We start from the raw sequence: 17,920 nt of genomic DNA on the forward strand, positions 1-17,920 counted from the left end.
CTTTCCCTAGCCAGCTTTTCCACATTGGCCGAGCGCCACCGTCCGCCAAGGCCGATGAGATTCTTGCCCCTGACCACCTCCACTTGTTACAGTGGCACCAGCGAGCACCCCGAGCTCCGAGGAGTTCGCCCAGCCACTTAGCTCGCTCGGTAGCCAAGCGTAGCGCCCCGCTGTGCTAAGCCATAGCTCCGGCTACCGCTTCTGCCACCGCCGTCACCGTGACACGCCATCCCCAGCAACCCCGCTTGCACCGTTGGATGCGACCAAGTGCCAGCTTTCCAACGGGACCGACCGCGGCCCAAACCGCTGCCTGTAGCACGAGCCCGAGCAACTCCAGCGACCCTCCGCCGTCGGCCTTGGTCGCCGGTGTTAAGCTGACGATGTGGCACACTTAATTAGCCTAATGACAATCTAATTGACCTCATAGGTCACTGTCGGCGGGCCCCACGATGGGTCAAAGCTGAGTCAACGCGGGGTTAAACCGGTGTTTAACACTGTCTCAACGACATACGGGTCCCACTCGTCAGGTTTGACCGCGGTTGACTGTTGACGTCGCTATGACACACTGCTGACGTCATAAATACTTTTGCTAGGATTTTCTTATTTAGAAATAAATCTGAAAATTCTAGAAAATACCCAAAACTTCTAAATTTCATAGAAAATTATATATAACTCCAAATAAGATTAATTAATATGAAAAATGATTAGAAAAATCCATTCTATCCATCTGTACCATTTTCAGGCATGTTAGAACAACTTATAGCTACTGTTTAGGACAAATCATGTAAATGGCATTTGAATTTCCACATATGGAGTTTGAATTTGAATCTTGTGTTCAAACCAACTCCATTTAAATTGCTGCTAGTTTCATTAGCTCAAATCACATCATATTGCCATGTCATGATCATGCATCATATTGTCACAATGCATTGATTGTGTTCTTCCTTGTTTGCTGGTAATTGTCCCCTCTCAATAGACGATGTTCCGACGATGAGTTCGATGACACCGATGAAGAACTATACTATCTTCAGAAGTGCCAGGCAAGCAGAACCCTCTTGTTCATTCCGATACAATCCCACTCTCTCGCTCCTGCTCTCTTTTACTGCATTAGGACAACAATGATTCAACTATTACATGCTGCGGTAGTTGAACCCCTTTTCCTCTACATGACTTGTCATTGCCACAGTAAATAGATGAAACCCACTAGCATGAGTAGGAGTTGTTTGATCCCTGATATGCCTACTCATTCATGCTTGTTTGTCATGCCTGCTACTGCTTAGAGTTAAATCAGGTCTGACTCATCGGGGATGAATTGGAATGTGGTGAACATGTCCTACTGTTGAGAGCTAAGTGTGTGAACACGATTTGGTAAAGGTAGTGGTGAGAGGCCATGTAGGAGTACATGGTGGGTTGTCTCATTGCAGCCGTTCTCAGGAACCGAGTTCTGTGTTTTTGATCCATGAACAGTTACTACCACGCATTGGAATGCTTAAGTGCCCCTCTGGACTTATTAATCAACCTGATCTCTGTCCATGAGTTGCAACTAGTTTCTGGTGTTTGTAGGTTGTGTTAGTAGTCTACCAAGTGGCACCCGGTACAGGTGGGCTTGGGATAGACTAGGCATCATGGCATGGTGTACCAAGCGTAGATCCATCCATTGAGGTGGGCTTGGGAACCCTGCACACATTTTTTGGGGTCGTGAGTGACACCCCGACCGGATCTCCTTGCAGATGGAACCCGAATAGGAGATAAACCTGGACAAGAGACTTGTGTGGTTGGTCAGGTCGTGGCCGACTCCCTCGCCAGGCTTCCGCTTGAAGGTTGCCGAGATACACGACGTGTACATGGTGGTAAGTGGCGAGAGCGTGTGTGAAGAAGTACACCACTGCAGGGTTATAAATGATCTATTCGAATAGCCGTGTCCGCGGTAAACACTACAAAAAATACACTTCTGTGATGATACATGTTTGTCATAGTAGGTCGCGTTTTCTGTCATGCATGTACATCCATGACAAATTTATGACAGAATCAAGATAGTCATACATGTGCTGTCGTAGAAGTATTCCATGACATTGCCAAAATTGTCATCACGGAAGTGTCCACTTCCATGATGATAAATCGCACGTCACAAAAGTGCTTTCGTCAAGGGTGACCAACACGTGGCATCCACCATAAGGGAACGCCGTTAAGCTATTGGGTCGGATTTTGGATCCGGTAACCCGTTAACAGCCACGACCAATGCCGATTTTCCACGTGTAAAATTCTCATTGGCTGACGGATCCACGCGTCAGCTCCACGTTGGCACAAGTGTCACTCATCCAACGGTCGAGATGGGCCTATGATATGTTGACACGTGGACCGGCCCAAAAGTGGCCCACAAAGTTTAAATGGGCCGGCCCAACCGAAGGCCCATAAGATTTAGCGGACCATAATGGGCCGGCCCAGCTAAAGGCCCACAAAATTTAGCGGACCATAATGGACCGGCCCAGCTAAAGGCCCACACGATTTTGCACACCATAATGGGCCGGCCCAGCTAAAGGCCCATAATATTTTGCGGACCACAATGGGCCAGCCCAGCTAAAGGCCCACAAGATTCTGCAGACCATAATGGGTCGGCCCAGCTAAGGGCCCAACATTCTTTGTCAAATCGGCCCGTCAACGGCCTGTCCTAAACTTGTCATCAACGCGACCCATGGTCACTTCTGGCCCGTTAACAGTCAGCTAAGTAATTGGGCCGAATTACGGCCCGGTGCATTTCTGGCCTGTTAAAGGTCCAGCTTCATTTGGGTCCATTTACAGGCCATCACAACTTTCGGCCCATAAACGATCGTGAAGGATTTGGGTCATATTTGGCCATGTCTGACATTCAGCCTGTTAGAGGCCCACTATAGCTTTGGGCCACTTTCGGCATGTTGTCATTTTCGGCATGTTAACGTTGGACGTAAACCTTGGGCCATATGTGGCCCAACGTCATATCGTGCCCATTAACGGCCCATATAAAAATGACGATAATCTAGCCCGACCGAAGTTCCGGCCTGTTAAAGGCCCATGTATTAGGTCGGCGCATTTATGGCCCGTCCGAATTTCGGCCTGTCAAAGATCCGCATCGTAAATGGGCCACCATTTTGGCCTGCTAAGTCTAGTGGGTTATTTGGCACAATCAGGGCCCAATCTCACTTTCGGTCTATTAAAGGCCCATGTTTTTTATGGGCTCGAGATATTTACACCTGTAAATGGCCTATTTTTATTGAGGGGCCAAATTATGGTTAGGCCTGTTAAAGGCCCACTATGGGCACAGGCCTACCAGAAAAATATGAAAGCTTATGCTGATTTAGGCCCAGATATTTTTAGTGGGCTACATGCCAATTTCGGCCCGTAGTCGTTTTTAGCCCAATTGGAATGGGCCCGATGAATGTTGGCATGTTGGGCTCCTATGAAGCTTTTGGCCGAATACATTACTAAGATAAACCTACACTATACAAAAATAGCGTCGTAATTACTGCAGCTTGAGGCAGCATCATAAATGTTGTATCACAACAAAATAAATTCCAACCATACAACAAAAGGCTTGTTGGCATAAAGTTTACAGTCCTTCCAGATAAAAGCACCATCAGATGTATAGAAGCACAGATCATTTGACCTGAGTGCTAATGTTTCAGGCTGTAGAATCTTATGGAGCAGGACGATCTCCACCTTTTTCCACCATTGCTCTTGAACAATGAAGCGAACGTCTGATAGTCTGGTTTCAAAACCATTCATATCTTGACAACATTTCTCAACCACTATTCTTGTTTCCGAAACAACGTCCATTAGGGATTGGACTTGTGTCTGGAGCACAGATATATCACTCTGTCTAGCAGGATGATTTTGTTCAGTAGGTGATTTGGATGAGGTTACCTTGACAACCAACCCAGAATTACGCAGGAAGGTGCTTTTTGCATTGTTAGTGGAGAGATACTGACGCACTACAGCAAGAGGTGACATTGTGCCTGTAGTAGCCTCGTCACCTTCAGGTGGTTGTGGCTATTGAATCATTTGTTCCATAGCTTCCTGAAAGTTTGAACTTGTAGATTAGTGTACCAGATAAGTTACTAATGAGACAAAAACAAATAAAGTAGGTTAAACGTTTATACATAACTTATTTTTGTGAACTACTATAATACATTAGCATGTATTGTAGTGCCAACTACATAATAAAATCACTTTCGGAACATATGTCCATGTAGCATGCCTACTGTATTGTCTATTTCCTCACATTCATTGACATCTAAGGATAAAGAGACATGGTTTAAAGTAGGATGAACATAGTATGACATCATTCATATCATGGGAAAACAGATATAAAACAAATAGGCTATTCTATCATTGTGTGCGCACGTGAACATAACAACTAGATTACAGATCAAGACCAAAAGAATATCCTTCATCTCTTTTAAACCATGTAAGGTGAAATGATACGTTAAGACAACTGTGAATAAAAGTGAACAGAGTAACTGACATTGGCTGCAAACCAAGTAGTTAAATGAACACATCACAGTACCAATCAGTTCAAGGCAGGAGGAGTAAGGACTTATAACAGTGGCTTGAACTGGTGTGCTCATGTCCTTCATCTTGCTGGTGTGGCAATCCTTGAAGATTTGCACTGCATTCGGTTCAGGTTCTTTTTGGTCCGCACGAGCTTTCCTCTGTATTTGGAACAAGTCAATATAGATACGATAATATGGCACAAAAAAAGGAAGTAGCAGCTATTTACAAGAGCCTCGTAGTGTGCAATATAGCTACGAGATCATGTTGTCTGTTGGAATTTCACTTTAGAACGGTTGGTTTTGTTCTTCAAACAGTTAGCCTAGAAGTAGATACACTTGTAAGGCACATACATAAATACAAGTTCAATATGTGGTCTGATCAAATACATATAGCCTACCTGATACTTTGGATCAGACCAGTGTTGAACGAGGGTTGTCCAGTCTTCATCTGTAATATATTCCACTTGAGATGTTTGGGCGATTTCATTGTTAGCCTTGCCTTCAAAGTGAGATTTTCTAAGGTGGTACCGATATTGTCGCAGAGCAGACTGAAAAACATGAGTGCATGCTTGCTTAGATGCATCATCTTTCGGATCCAACTTGAACCTCATCTGTTGATAAAAGAATGTGAGTCTTATTAGGAGGAAGCTAGAAAGTATGGGACAGAGCAAGACAATATTACTAATTGCGATGAATAACATTACTTACGGATAAATGGTCAAGGAAGGTGTTAAACTGGGTATTGTCTTTCTCATTCCTGTACTGGATCCACGTTGGGAGGATACGTGCATGACACCTAACAGCAACTGCTTCCTCTGATACTAACTTGGCTGACTCTGTAACATCACGTGGCCTTTTTAAACCTGCCTCAAAATGGATCTCCATTCTTCCTCCTTTCGATTTTGTTTATCTGTCAAGCATTATCTCTGATGTCTGTTTCCGCTTGCGCCGTGGTGCTAGTTCAACAACGAATATGGAAAGTGTTAGTGTACATCAAACTGTGAGAGTACATATAAAGGAGCATGCAACTGCAACTTGACTCGGTCAGGTACCATCTTGGTGTTGATGCTCATGAGGTTCATCTGATCTTGCCAAGTCCTATTGTGTCAGCAGTGCTTCGGAAGTAGTGTTAGGTGTGAAGGCAGCTTGGGAACTGGCCAGTTCTGGAGCAAAGGAACAAGTAACTGGTTGACATGCTGGTACAGTTAAAGTGGATGCTGCAGCTGGTGGAGCAGGTGATACTGTGTTTGTAGATTTAGCCGATGGACTTGGACCTTCTGCTGTACTATAAGTACGAGCAGAATCTCGACGGCAGAACCTTTTCTGTTTCACCCGACGAGTAACAGCACTCCCTACTATATTATTTTCCTTACTCTTTTTTGACTTTGCCATGTCAAACTGTACCCACAACACAAAAGAATAAATTCACTCTTCAGAACTCAATGATGCATGATACAGACAAGCAATACTTTGATGTAAGACAACCATATGAGGATGGAATATGTAAGAAAAACAGGATGGCATGACATATTCATAGCTACGATGTGCAAACTAAGCAGAAGGATTTTCAAGAAAATAGAAGTAATTCAAGCTAGACACCATATGAAAGATGCAACCAATATTACTCTGCCAAGATAAAAGTTTCTTGTCATAAGTGGCAATTCGAAAAATTAGAAGCAGTACAATGTAGAAATCAATGCAAGATGCAACCACTATCAAACTGCCATGTTAAAAGCGTCCAATCATGAGTGACTGATGTGGGATACACAACAAAAGTACTTTGATGTAAGAACATGGTATGATAGATAGATGAAGTGTATTCTAGACATAGAAAGCTATGTCATATGCACATGTATAACGTATAAACTCAGCAGGTGCAATTTAATCAAAATAGAAGAAATACAGGCTAGACAACATATGCAACATGAAACTAATTATCGCACTGTCAACTTAGAGCAAGCACCTGCGATGGTGGAGTACGGGAGATGAACTCATCATGTAGACTTGGGACTTCAACTTCATTAGCAGCAGAAGTGGCAAATCTAGAGAGTCTCTGTTTGCGTCGGTGTGGAGGACCACCAACATCCCCTAACTTGCTCTTTTCCTTCCTATTTTTTGATATTGCCTTATGAAGTCAAAACCACAAGAAGATGAATAAAATTAGCTCTGCATAACTAGTTGATGCATGATACAGACGAACACTACTTTGATGTAAGGCAAGCGCAGGATAGGAGGGTGGAATATATACAAAAAAAGACAGCATTTCATATTCACACGTACGATAGGAGGATGGAATATGTATGAAAAAATAGTAAGTGGAAGGCATTTCAACAAAATTAGAAGAAATGAAAGCTAGGCACCATATGAACATGCAACCAATATCACTCTATCAGGTAAAAAGTGTCTCATCGTAAGTGCCATTTCAAGAAATTAGAAGCAGTACAAGCTAGAAGACAATGCAAGATGCAACGTACATCACAGTCCCAAGTTAAATGTGTCTTATGGGTAAGTGATCGTTGTAGGTATAAGTTGTAAGCTACGCAGATGCAATTTAACATAATCAGAAGCAATACAGACTAGACATCATACGGAAAACGCAACCACGTATACTAGTTCCAAGTAAGAGCAAGCACCTGTGATGGTGGAGTAGGGGAGATGTGCTCATCATGTACACGTATGTTCTAAAAACAGGAACACATGTCATATTCACAGGCATTATGTGTAAAGTAAGCATATGCAATTCAAGTTAGAAGCAATACAAGCTAGACATCATACGCAACATGCAACCACATATAATAGTGTCAAGTTAGAGCAAGCACCTGTGATGGTGGAGTAGGGGATATGTGCTCATCATATACACAACTACGTTGACTGTCCAGCCTTGTGTTGTCTTGAGAATCTTGTTGGGAGGATGGCAGAGTAGAATCTGTGGAGACCCCCTGTTTGAGTTGCTCCGAAGGACCACCATCATCCAATGCCTTGCCAATTTCCTTCAGCTTTATTTATTTTGCATTGTGAGGTCATACCGACAAGAAAAAGGAATATCATTCGCTCTTCAGAACTCATTCATGCATGATACTGACGAACACTACTCTGATGAAAGGCAAAGTCATGATACGAGCATGGAATATGTACGAAAAAATGGACGGCTTGACATATTCACACCTATGATGTGGTAACTAAGCAGAAGGCACTTCAACAAATTAGAAACAATGCAAGACACCATATGGAAGGTGTAATCAATATCAGTCTGCCAAGTTAAAACTGTCTCGTCATAGGTGGCGTTCATCAAACTAGAAGCAATACATGCTAGAAATCATATTCAAGACGCAAACTAATATCACACTGCCAACTTAAAGGTGTCCCATCATAAATGACTGATGCAGGATACACAAGAAGAGTAGTTTCATGTAAGAACATTGTGTGAAAGACAGATATAGTATGTACCAAAAACAGGAAAGCATGTCATATTCATATGTATCATGTAAGCTAAGAAGATGCAGTTTACACTAATTAGGAGCAATACGAGCTAGACACCATATGCAACATGCAACCAGATATCACACTGCCAAGTTAGAGTAAGCACCTTGGATGGTGGAGTAGGGGAGTGGAGACTTGGACCTTGTAATGCACTATCAGTACAAGGAGAATCGGTATCGATGCTCCGTTTACGTTGCTGCAGAGGACCACCATCATCGCCTTCCTTACTCTTTTCCTTCCTCTTTCTTGATTTTGCCTTGTCAAGTCAAACCCACAAGAAAAAGGAATAAAATTTCCTCTTCAGGTAGGAGGATGGAATATATATGAAAAATAGGACGGTGTGACATATTGACATGTATGATGTATAAAGTGTAAACTAAGCACAAGGTGCTTGAAGTTGTTAGAATCGATGCAAGCTAGAAACCATATGAAAGATGAAACCAATATCACTCTGCCAAATTAAAAGGGTGCCCTAACAAATGTGTTTGACCAAATTAGAAGCAATACATGGCAACAGGCTAGAAATAATATGCAATATGCAATGAATAAAGGTGACTCGTCGTAAGTGATTGATGCAGGATACAGAAGAGATGTAGTTTCATGTAAGAACAAGGTTAACACATAGATGTAGTGTGTACCAAAAATAGGAAGGCATGTCATATTCACAGGTATAGTGTGTAAACTAAGCAGATGCAATTTACCCTAATTAGAAGCATTACAAGATAGACACCGTATGCAACATGCAACCACATATCACACTGCGAAGTTAGAGCAAGCACTTGTGATGGTGGTGTAGGGGAAGTGCGGTCTTCAGGTACAGAGCTACGTTCAATATCTTCATTTAGGCTTGTTGTTTCTTGAGAATCATGTGGAGAGGATGAAATTGCATTCTTTATAAGAGTATTGCGTCTCATATTAACCCACGCGCGTGACTGTCTCATCATAAGGGATAGACGCAGGATACACAAGAACAGTAGTTTGATGTAAGGACATGGTGTGATAGGCAGATGTAGTATGTAGCAAAAACAGGAAGGTGTGTCATATTCACATGTATAATGTGTAAGCTAAGGAGATGCAATTTAACAAATTAGGAGCATTGATGAGGGATACACAAGAAAATTAGTTTGATGTAAGAACATGTTTAATAGAAAGACGTAGTATGTAACAAAAATAGGAAGGCATGTCATATTCATAGGTATAATGTGTTAACTAAGCAGATGCAATTTACCCTAATTAGAAGCATTACAAGGTAGACACCATATGCAACACGCAACCACATATCACACTGCCAAGTAAGAGCAAGCACTTGCGACGGTGGTGTGGGGGAATTGTGGTGATCAACTAGAGAGCTACGTTGACTATCTTCATTTAGCCTTGCTGTTTCTTGAGAATCATGTGGGGAGGATGACACTGCACTCTTTAAACAAGTAGGGCGTCTCACAGTAACCCACTCGGGTGACTGTCTCATCATAAGTGATTGACGAGGGATACAAAAGAGCATTAGTTTGATGTACGAACATGGTTAATAGACATATGTAGTATGTATCAAAAATAGGAAGGCGTGTCATTATCAAAGGTATAATGTGTAAAGTAAGCAGATGCAATTTAACCAAATTGGAAGCAATACAAGCTAGAGACCATATACAACATGCAACCACATTTGACAGCGTGAAGTTAAAGCAAGCACCTGGGATGGTTGTGTGTGGCAATTGAGATCATCAACTGCAGAGCTACGTTTACTATCTCCAACTGCTGACACTGCACCCATTAGAGCGCTGAAATGCTTAGTGCTTATCTTCGAATTACACTAGAGCGACTTCTGTCTTTTCTTTTCTGCATTCATCAACACTGCGTCATAGTCTGAAATACCCATGCATAAAAAAACAATAGTGTGAGTATGGGTGAAGTGTGTGCACAATTAGTACAGTGTAAAGTTAGCAGATAGCAGGTCGGTGAGAAATAAATAACGGGAGACATATGATAGCTCTACAACATCCATGGCACACTAAATTACTACAGGATTCTACGAAAATAACAGTTGACTGAAAGCAAATAGGTCAATCCATTTTTTCTGCACCGTCCGATGTACAAAGAACAGGCAGATCGCCTTCATCTACCTCTAGCCAGTCAGTGTTGACGATCTTCCTCGAAACGCCAGCGACCATCGACCCAGTATTCCTCCCCTGCCTGCGCCCTCCCCTCGACCTCACCGCACCGCCGTGCTTGGCACCCCCCCTCCCCCGGTCATCCATTCAAGCCCCGCCGACCTCCAGATCGGGCGCAAGCAGCTCCTGCGCCCCACACCCCTATGATAGACACCGATGCACCACTTCCCCGAGGAACAGGCGGACTAGGTGCTCCGCGCGCCTAAGCGGGTGCTGCTTCTTTTAATTGCGGTTCGACTGACCCTGAATTGAAATCCAGGTGGGCTACTGGCCTCTAGCAAAGGTGAAATAGTAAAAGGGAGGAAACCTTGTGCATTTAGTATCACGAAGAAGATGCAGTAAAAAGCTCTCAACTAGTTTCTTTCGCGGGATGAATACGGTGTGAGCGGAGACGTAAGATTTGCACGAATAAGGGAAGATGAGTACCTCTTTCTATCGGCAGTGCCGTGTCCTCCTTCTGTTTTTCCAACGATCTTCTTCTTGTTCGCCGGAAAGAAGTTGTGGAGGACGGTGCAGCCTTGGATGAACCCATGGCCAAGTTGTTGAGTGTGGTGCGGTGACCGTCTGTCGACGGCGGGGAAGCAGATCCGAGGCGGCGAACAATGGCGTAGTGGGAAAAGCTCCAGTGCAGTGGACAGTTGCGATAATGGAGCCGCAGCAGTGAGGCGCAGGACGGCGTGGTCGGAGTGGTTCTGGTACGGCGCACGTCGGCGTCGGTGTCGTGGAGGCAGCTCTGCCTCGGCTTCAGCTGCTAAGTCCTTGAGGGCGTTGCGGTTGCGGTTGCGTTGGACGACGACGTCGGGGTACCGGCTCCGGCGTGATGGAGGAGGGCGGTGGTGGATTGGCCTCTATGGGGTGGAGGATAGAGGAGGCTGGGGTTTCGCGGCTGGTGGAGAGGGCGTTTTCGTGCCCACGGAGTATGAATGGGGAAACGGAGGGAGGCGGGGAACTAAGGGGGAACAATGTTTCGGTTTGAGACGCGCTTGTTTGAAATTTGGGGAAAGTTACAAACTTTGCCCCCATCTAAAATTTCGGACATAATGCGGGTTGGGGGTAGGACAGTCATGTCAGGTGTCCCAAATGTGGGCGGGATAGATTTCGGCCGAGTGCATGGGTAGGCGCCCACGGCGTATGAATGCTTCTCGGAGGCGGTTGAGACTGGCGTCTTGGTGAAGTTACAAACCTACCCCGGTTTAGACCTTTGGACATCGGGCCGATAGGATACACGGGCCAGAGTCAGGACAGTAATTTCCGACCACCAAAACATTAGTCTCGCGCGGTTTCGGGTGACCAGAGGCCTATTTGGCGCTTCGTTCAAAATTTGGGAGCAGAAGCATTAACGTTTTCGGTTCTCTTGAATTGAACTTTCAGGATTTGTCAAACTTCACAAATCTTTACTCTTGAAATCCTAAAGCTACGATTATTTTGGAGTGGAGGGGGTACATTTGAATATACATTGTACACGAGTATATATTAAAAAATATGCAACTTACCTCAGTTCAAGCATGGTTCCAGATATAATCTCCTTGGTTGCAAAAAAAGTTAGATATGCGTATGAATATATATAGCATATTCAAACTCACAACAAAGATTGATGCCCCCTTTTACATCTGATTTACAAATGCCATTATCTCGGGTTCAAATAGATGAATGCACTTCCTATGAATTCGAATCTTCCAAACCCCCTTTATGTTGAATTCGACGTGTATTCTATTTCGTAGCTAGCAATTTGGAATGTATCCATGCAAGTGACAAATGTATAAAGTGCTTCACACTAACAACATGGAGTGCACTAATTAATGTTTATATATGAATTACAAAAGCATCCATTGCCTGTATTTCAAACCGCTCTCACTCTATGGATCGATAATATGAAATAAACACATGCACATGCTAGAATTCAATAGAGTATGGGTGTCTGATAGACCGATTTTCATCCATACGCAATTTGCAAAATTCATGATCTCATCCAAAAATAATAATGCCATTTATATTTTAATTTAATGCGTAGAACCGCCTTTTACACGTAGATGCACTATGCCTCGCCCCATTCTCACAAACGTGTTATATATCTCTCTATCTAACGCATAAGTGCACACACTTTATATGCATCGGCATTTCTCTTTCACACATGCTCCCAATCTCTCTCAGGGTGTCGAGGTGTCTCACACACATGCTCTCTATGTTTCTCTCTCTCTCTCTTTCTGACTACTATGTACCACTCTTTTCACTAATCTCAGTTGGAAAACACTATTTCTCTCACATGCATATATACACATGCATGGTCTCTACTATCCCTCTATATGCACATATATGTGCCTACGTGTCTCCCGCACGCGCATTATCTTTAGGCCTCTCTCGCACACATTGCCCCCCCCCCCCGACACACCTCTCTCTTAGTAGTTGGCAGATATGATTTCATCATATCATTCGGTAGGATATCCCTGGCTGTTAGGCTGGATGGTAATATGAGGCAAAGTTTTACCCTAGTTCGGATTGGACCCTTGCAGTTCAAGAAAGAGCCTACTCCTGGTACTGTATATTAGTGATAGGGGTGTGTACAAAGTACACGTGAATACCAGGCATTGTGCGTGTGTGTATACTATCGACGAACTATCCCCCAAGCTTGTATAACATACTAAGGGCCTAGGGTTACAAATCATATATAGTCGGCTTATCACCAGTGGGGATAGAGTCCTCCGCGACTCTGGTAGCTTCGTGTTGTACGCCGAGTCCTCCACATGGGTCTTCGTATAACATGTCTCGGTCCAACCTATATGTGGCGCGGGATGGAACTGACCCACGAGTCTTCATGTTGACCCACCACACTAGAAATGATGTGCCCACCACACCACACACGCAATCGGCCACTAAGAAAATAAGCATATACAATAGTACAACGGTATCTAGCTCACGATACGTCTCCATATTTTGTTGATGACACTGACGGACTTTGCATTTGATGCGTGCTCCGTATTTTGTTGACGACACTTACGGTCATTGTATTGAAGCGAAATCACGATATGGTCACTGGACTTCAGAATAAGCTCATCACGGTCACCACATACATTTTGTCGTGCTAACCAACATGTGGTTGGATGGTTAGAGGATAGTGGTTTCTCGAGCCCACCAAGGTTAAAGTCCCGGTGCTCGCATTTATCTTGTGTTAATTTCAGTATTTTCCGGCGATGTATGTTCATTGGGAGGAGACGTTCCACTCGCCTACGAGGCACCTATGGTGACTTCGTAAAATCTCAAGATCATATATGGTGTCCCACTCTCTCGAAGGTGCTCATAGGGGTAGGGTTTGCGTGTGTGCGCTTATAGCGGTGAGTGCTTGCGCGTATATATGAGCCCTTGCGTCTGTACCGTATTAAACAATGACATATCATGATTATACGGTCACTGGCTCACCCGTACAACTCCGTATTTTGTTGATGGCATAATCAATTGACCAGTCAAACGTTCCACGCGGCGCAACTAGTGTTGCACCATCGGGGCGTGTAACCGTGGGGCCCACCTGTCAGCCCGTATATGAAAGAAAGAAATGGTAGTTTGAGTATGTACCGTGTTAATAAAATAGGAGTACATTTTAGGGTGATCATACGGTCACTGGCTCACCATACAGCTCCGTAATTTGTTGATAACACGATCAATTGACCAGTCAGATGGTCCACATTCAGCAGCGCACATTACCATAGGGCCCACCCGTTAGCGCGTATATGAAGGACAGAAATGGTAATAAATTAGTGGTCGGTGGGTGTTCGAAGTTGTGAGACCTCTGGTTGGCAGTCACCGGCGGTTGGGGGCGTTCATTGGGCGGTGGGGTGGGGATCCCCATAGAAAAAGCTCGGCGCGGGGGGCTAGAGGGATGGCCGGTGCGGCGGCAGACCGGCGGTGGGGAGTGGTTTCGGGGAGGGCGGGCCGGCCGCCGGCGGCGGGGGCTGGCGGTTCGGCCGGTGGTGGCTGGCGGCTCAAGGGGGTGGAGTTTGATGATAAACTTGAGGCCCTTGATTTCGTATCCAACGACTGGAAAATCTAATGATCAGAGATGAAAAACTCAGTCGACTGACGTGTAGCCTCACCCCGCATGTACACATGCACGCACGCAAGACACGCACGCATGTAGGCGTGCAACACTGACACATACACACGCACGCATGCTGGCGTGCAACACTGACACGTACACATGCACTTACGCACCCATGCATGCAACACTGAAATGTACCCTTGCACGCACGCAACACTTGCACGCCTGCATGCACACAACACACGACACAAGACACACGCTAAACCTATACGTGCATGCACCCTTTGTTAAGGACATGGATTTTTACGGGTATTAATCAATCTTATCTGTGATAAGCAGAACATTGATGTTTGCAGCGGTCTTTATGAATCACAATGTATCAAAGGGGCTATCAACATAGTAGGCTTATCTACATGAAAAAGATGACGTCACATTCAATGAACAATCATCGGTTTATGAAATGCCCGCTTCTGACGGCCCTGGCCCACCAAAGGTTCATCTGTTGTGCGTTGCCTGCGTTGGGTCACTGACATGCAGGCCATGCACCCAAAGAGCCCACATGTCAGTGGAAGAACTGCGCGGTGTCCTAGGTCAGAGTCGAGGGCGCCACTCGCGGCATGCCCGGCTGAACACGCCTCCCTGCCGCATTCAAACACCTCCATGAAACTCGCCCGTGTGGAAGCCGAGAAACCCACTCTGGACACACGTCCGTTCATGACCGGGCCGGTGTTAAACGTAACGCCGTCTGAGCTCCTCCCATCCACCATCTATTTAATCTCCTATTTAAACGAGGCCAAACTCCAGCCAAGAATCACACACCTCCGCCGCTCCCCTATCTCCTCCACCATTTTGTCCACTCTTACAATGGCTTACGAAGAGTAGTTATTCCGCATCCAAGCCAGCTGGGTAGCCCGCCGGATACGAGCTATGCAGCTTGCTGATCCACCTCCCTCCCCTCGCCCGACGAAGCCAGTTGCCGCCCCTAGCCGGCGCGCGGTTCAGCAACTCGCCGCTCCAGGCCAGCTCGATGAGGAGCGGCGCACGGGCGTCATTGCTGCCGTCCATGCCACCGCCTCATACCGCGTCTCCCATTTCTGTGGCCGAGACTCCCATGCCGGCGGCCGGGCCATGCAAGCAGCAACAGAAGCCGGGTGCGCGGAGAGCGACGAGTCGGTGGCCAGCGCATCCGCGTCCGCCGCCATCATCGAGGAGAAGTAAAACACTATGGAGGCGACGTCGGCGTACTCAGCAGGTGTCTTGCCATATCCTTTTGTTGTGAGGACCTTCGTCGACCCCGCATGGGCTCTATGGAAGAGGGGAATATTAGGATGAACTCAAGCCAGTGTCGGCCATGGCGAAGTAGTGGCCGGTGATGAACTCGAACCGGTGCTGGCCACCATCACCCTCGGCACCAGCCAATGATATCAGTTGGGCAGTGGGGAAGAGAGCCATCCTTTGCGCTGAAGCATATACCTCTAGGGCTCCCGGCAGTCCGCTGATCGTGCTGCCGGACATGAGGAACACAAATCGATCGGCGGGCGACCATTTAGGCCAGGTATTATATACTTGTGCTGTCCAGAACTAGCACCGCGTAGTTCATTTAAATGTAATGAAATCCATCATGTTTGTATGGAAATCCGGTATTTTATATGATTTCTATCGTTGTTTATGTGAAATATCAGTTTGTCTATGTGTTTGCGTGAATTTTGTCCAGTTGGTTGAGTTGCTGTCATAATGTGTGCGGCTATGGTTGGATGGTGTAATTTGCAGGTCGCCGGTCGGTCTGCGGGCAGCTCGGGCGGCGTTGTGGGAGAAAAAAACACAGCTCGTGCGAGCTCGTCTCCAACGTGCGCGCTGGAGGATGCATGACAGCATGAGCACCCGAGCCATTCCTCGTTCATCGGTGGCAAAGGCACCGGTGTACAAAAGGGTCGCCAATATTTTGGCTACCCCAGGCAAGATCCAAACAACCCCTCCCAACAGATTCAAATCCCTCGTTCGCCGTGGAATTTTTCCATGTGTTGTTTTCATGGACTAGCAAGATGCCCGTGCATTACACGGAACATCAAGATGCATTTTTTTACAAACTCCCGCATGCATGCAAGGGATAATTAATGTCCTCCTTTGCTAGTACCACGAGGCAAACATCATCGATATTGCATCAATTAGTGTTAGTGGCCTTGTATATCTGTAAATTGTAATTTTGATAGTGACCCCTTGTATATAAAAATGGAGGGAGAAAGATGAGAGATAAGGTGAGGAGGAGTGGGGCGTGGTGGTGACTGGTGGTCGGACTGGGCGGAGGCATGGGGATGGACGGCGCATTATGTCTAGGTTTGTATCTCTCTCACACACACCCACGTAGGTGGGGACGTGCACAAAGAGAAGAGGTGCACACACAGCGCACGTACTCCCATCTCTTTCCCAACCACACCCGCGCGGGTACACGATGGAGCTCATTTCTGTACGAAAAAGGCAGCCCACATGGTAATTTGGCAAGTGTACTGGTTGTCCACTTGGTGGAGGGAGGATCGTCTACCACGGGTGAACAAACAAATTGCGACTTGACGCGTTATGTTAAATTAAAAAAAGAGGCAAACCATGTGGGGCCTACCTTAGAGGCAAGGCTCTATACACTGAAGTACTTTTGATGTGTCCCGTCAACTCGCATAACGAGGAGAAGCTTGCTTAGTACACCGTCTCCCCCGCCCACGGGCGTGGTGGCTCACAGGATGAGGTGAAGCTTCCTTACGAGTAGTAGTAGTACTACTACTACTAATGTACGCCTTTACGCCCGATCCCTCGCCCACGCGCGCAATGGCTCGCAGCATGAGGAGAAAATTTTACTACTCCCTCCGTTTACTCCTCGTCCCTACTACGTACTTTGGTTAGTACTCCCTCCATTTACTTATACAAGGCCACTATAAAAAAATACATTTTGCATCTATACAAGGCCACAAATAGTAATCGAGACAAAAGTTACTACTCCCTCCTTTCCAGTTTATGGCTCAATTTCATAATCTCTCCAACCAAGGTAGACGGTGAGTGGTCGAATTAATTTCGTAGTTTGCACAAGTAATTAGTATGCTCGTTTTTCTCAAGAAGTTATGTTTACCGAGGCATTAATTAGAACGAATGCATGAATGACCACTAAATTTCCATGAACTTGTACATGCATTGGTTAGTTTCCTCTTGACACTGCTTGCGTCGGGTGATCTAACGCACCTCAAAATCCAACATGTAATGGTACTACTACTAGTATAGTAGAATTGAGACTTATCAAACGGAAAAACGAATGTTTTTTAGATGAGCCCTATAAACGCTAGTGGGTACGTACTCCATAAAAACAGATTTTTCCAAAACTAAGTCGCTCCCTTTCATGAATTCTGTAGTATACTCCTCCGCTGACGCTCCCTTTCATGAATTATGTACTTCCTGTCACTGACATGTGGGACATATAGCAACCGGGTCGACGTGTCAAGCACCAAATAACAGTGCAAAACAGCAGGGGGGCGCACCCCACTTGTACCGGCCCAGTAGTAGTAATTAGGAATGAGACGTCAAATCACAATGACGCACCTTCCCAGATGAACGAAGCAACCATTATTTCACACTTTGGTCCGCCATCATCTCAAACCACGTAGTATTGCTTCTGCCTCAAGAGGGACATGCGCATCGCCTTGGTACATCAAGACACGTGGGACCGCATAACAGGCCAT

Source organism: Triticum dicoccoides, chromosome 1A (assembly GCF_002162155.2).
Source record: "Triticum dicoccoides isolate Atlit2015 ecotype Zavitan chromosome 1A, WEW_v2.0, whole genome shotgun sequence".
Classification (NCBI taxonomy): Eukaryota; Viridiplantae; Streptophyta; class Magnoliopsida; order Poales; family Poaceae; genus Triticum; species Triticum dicoccoides.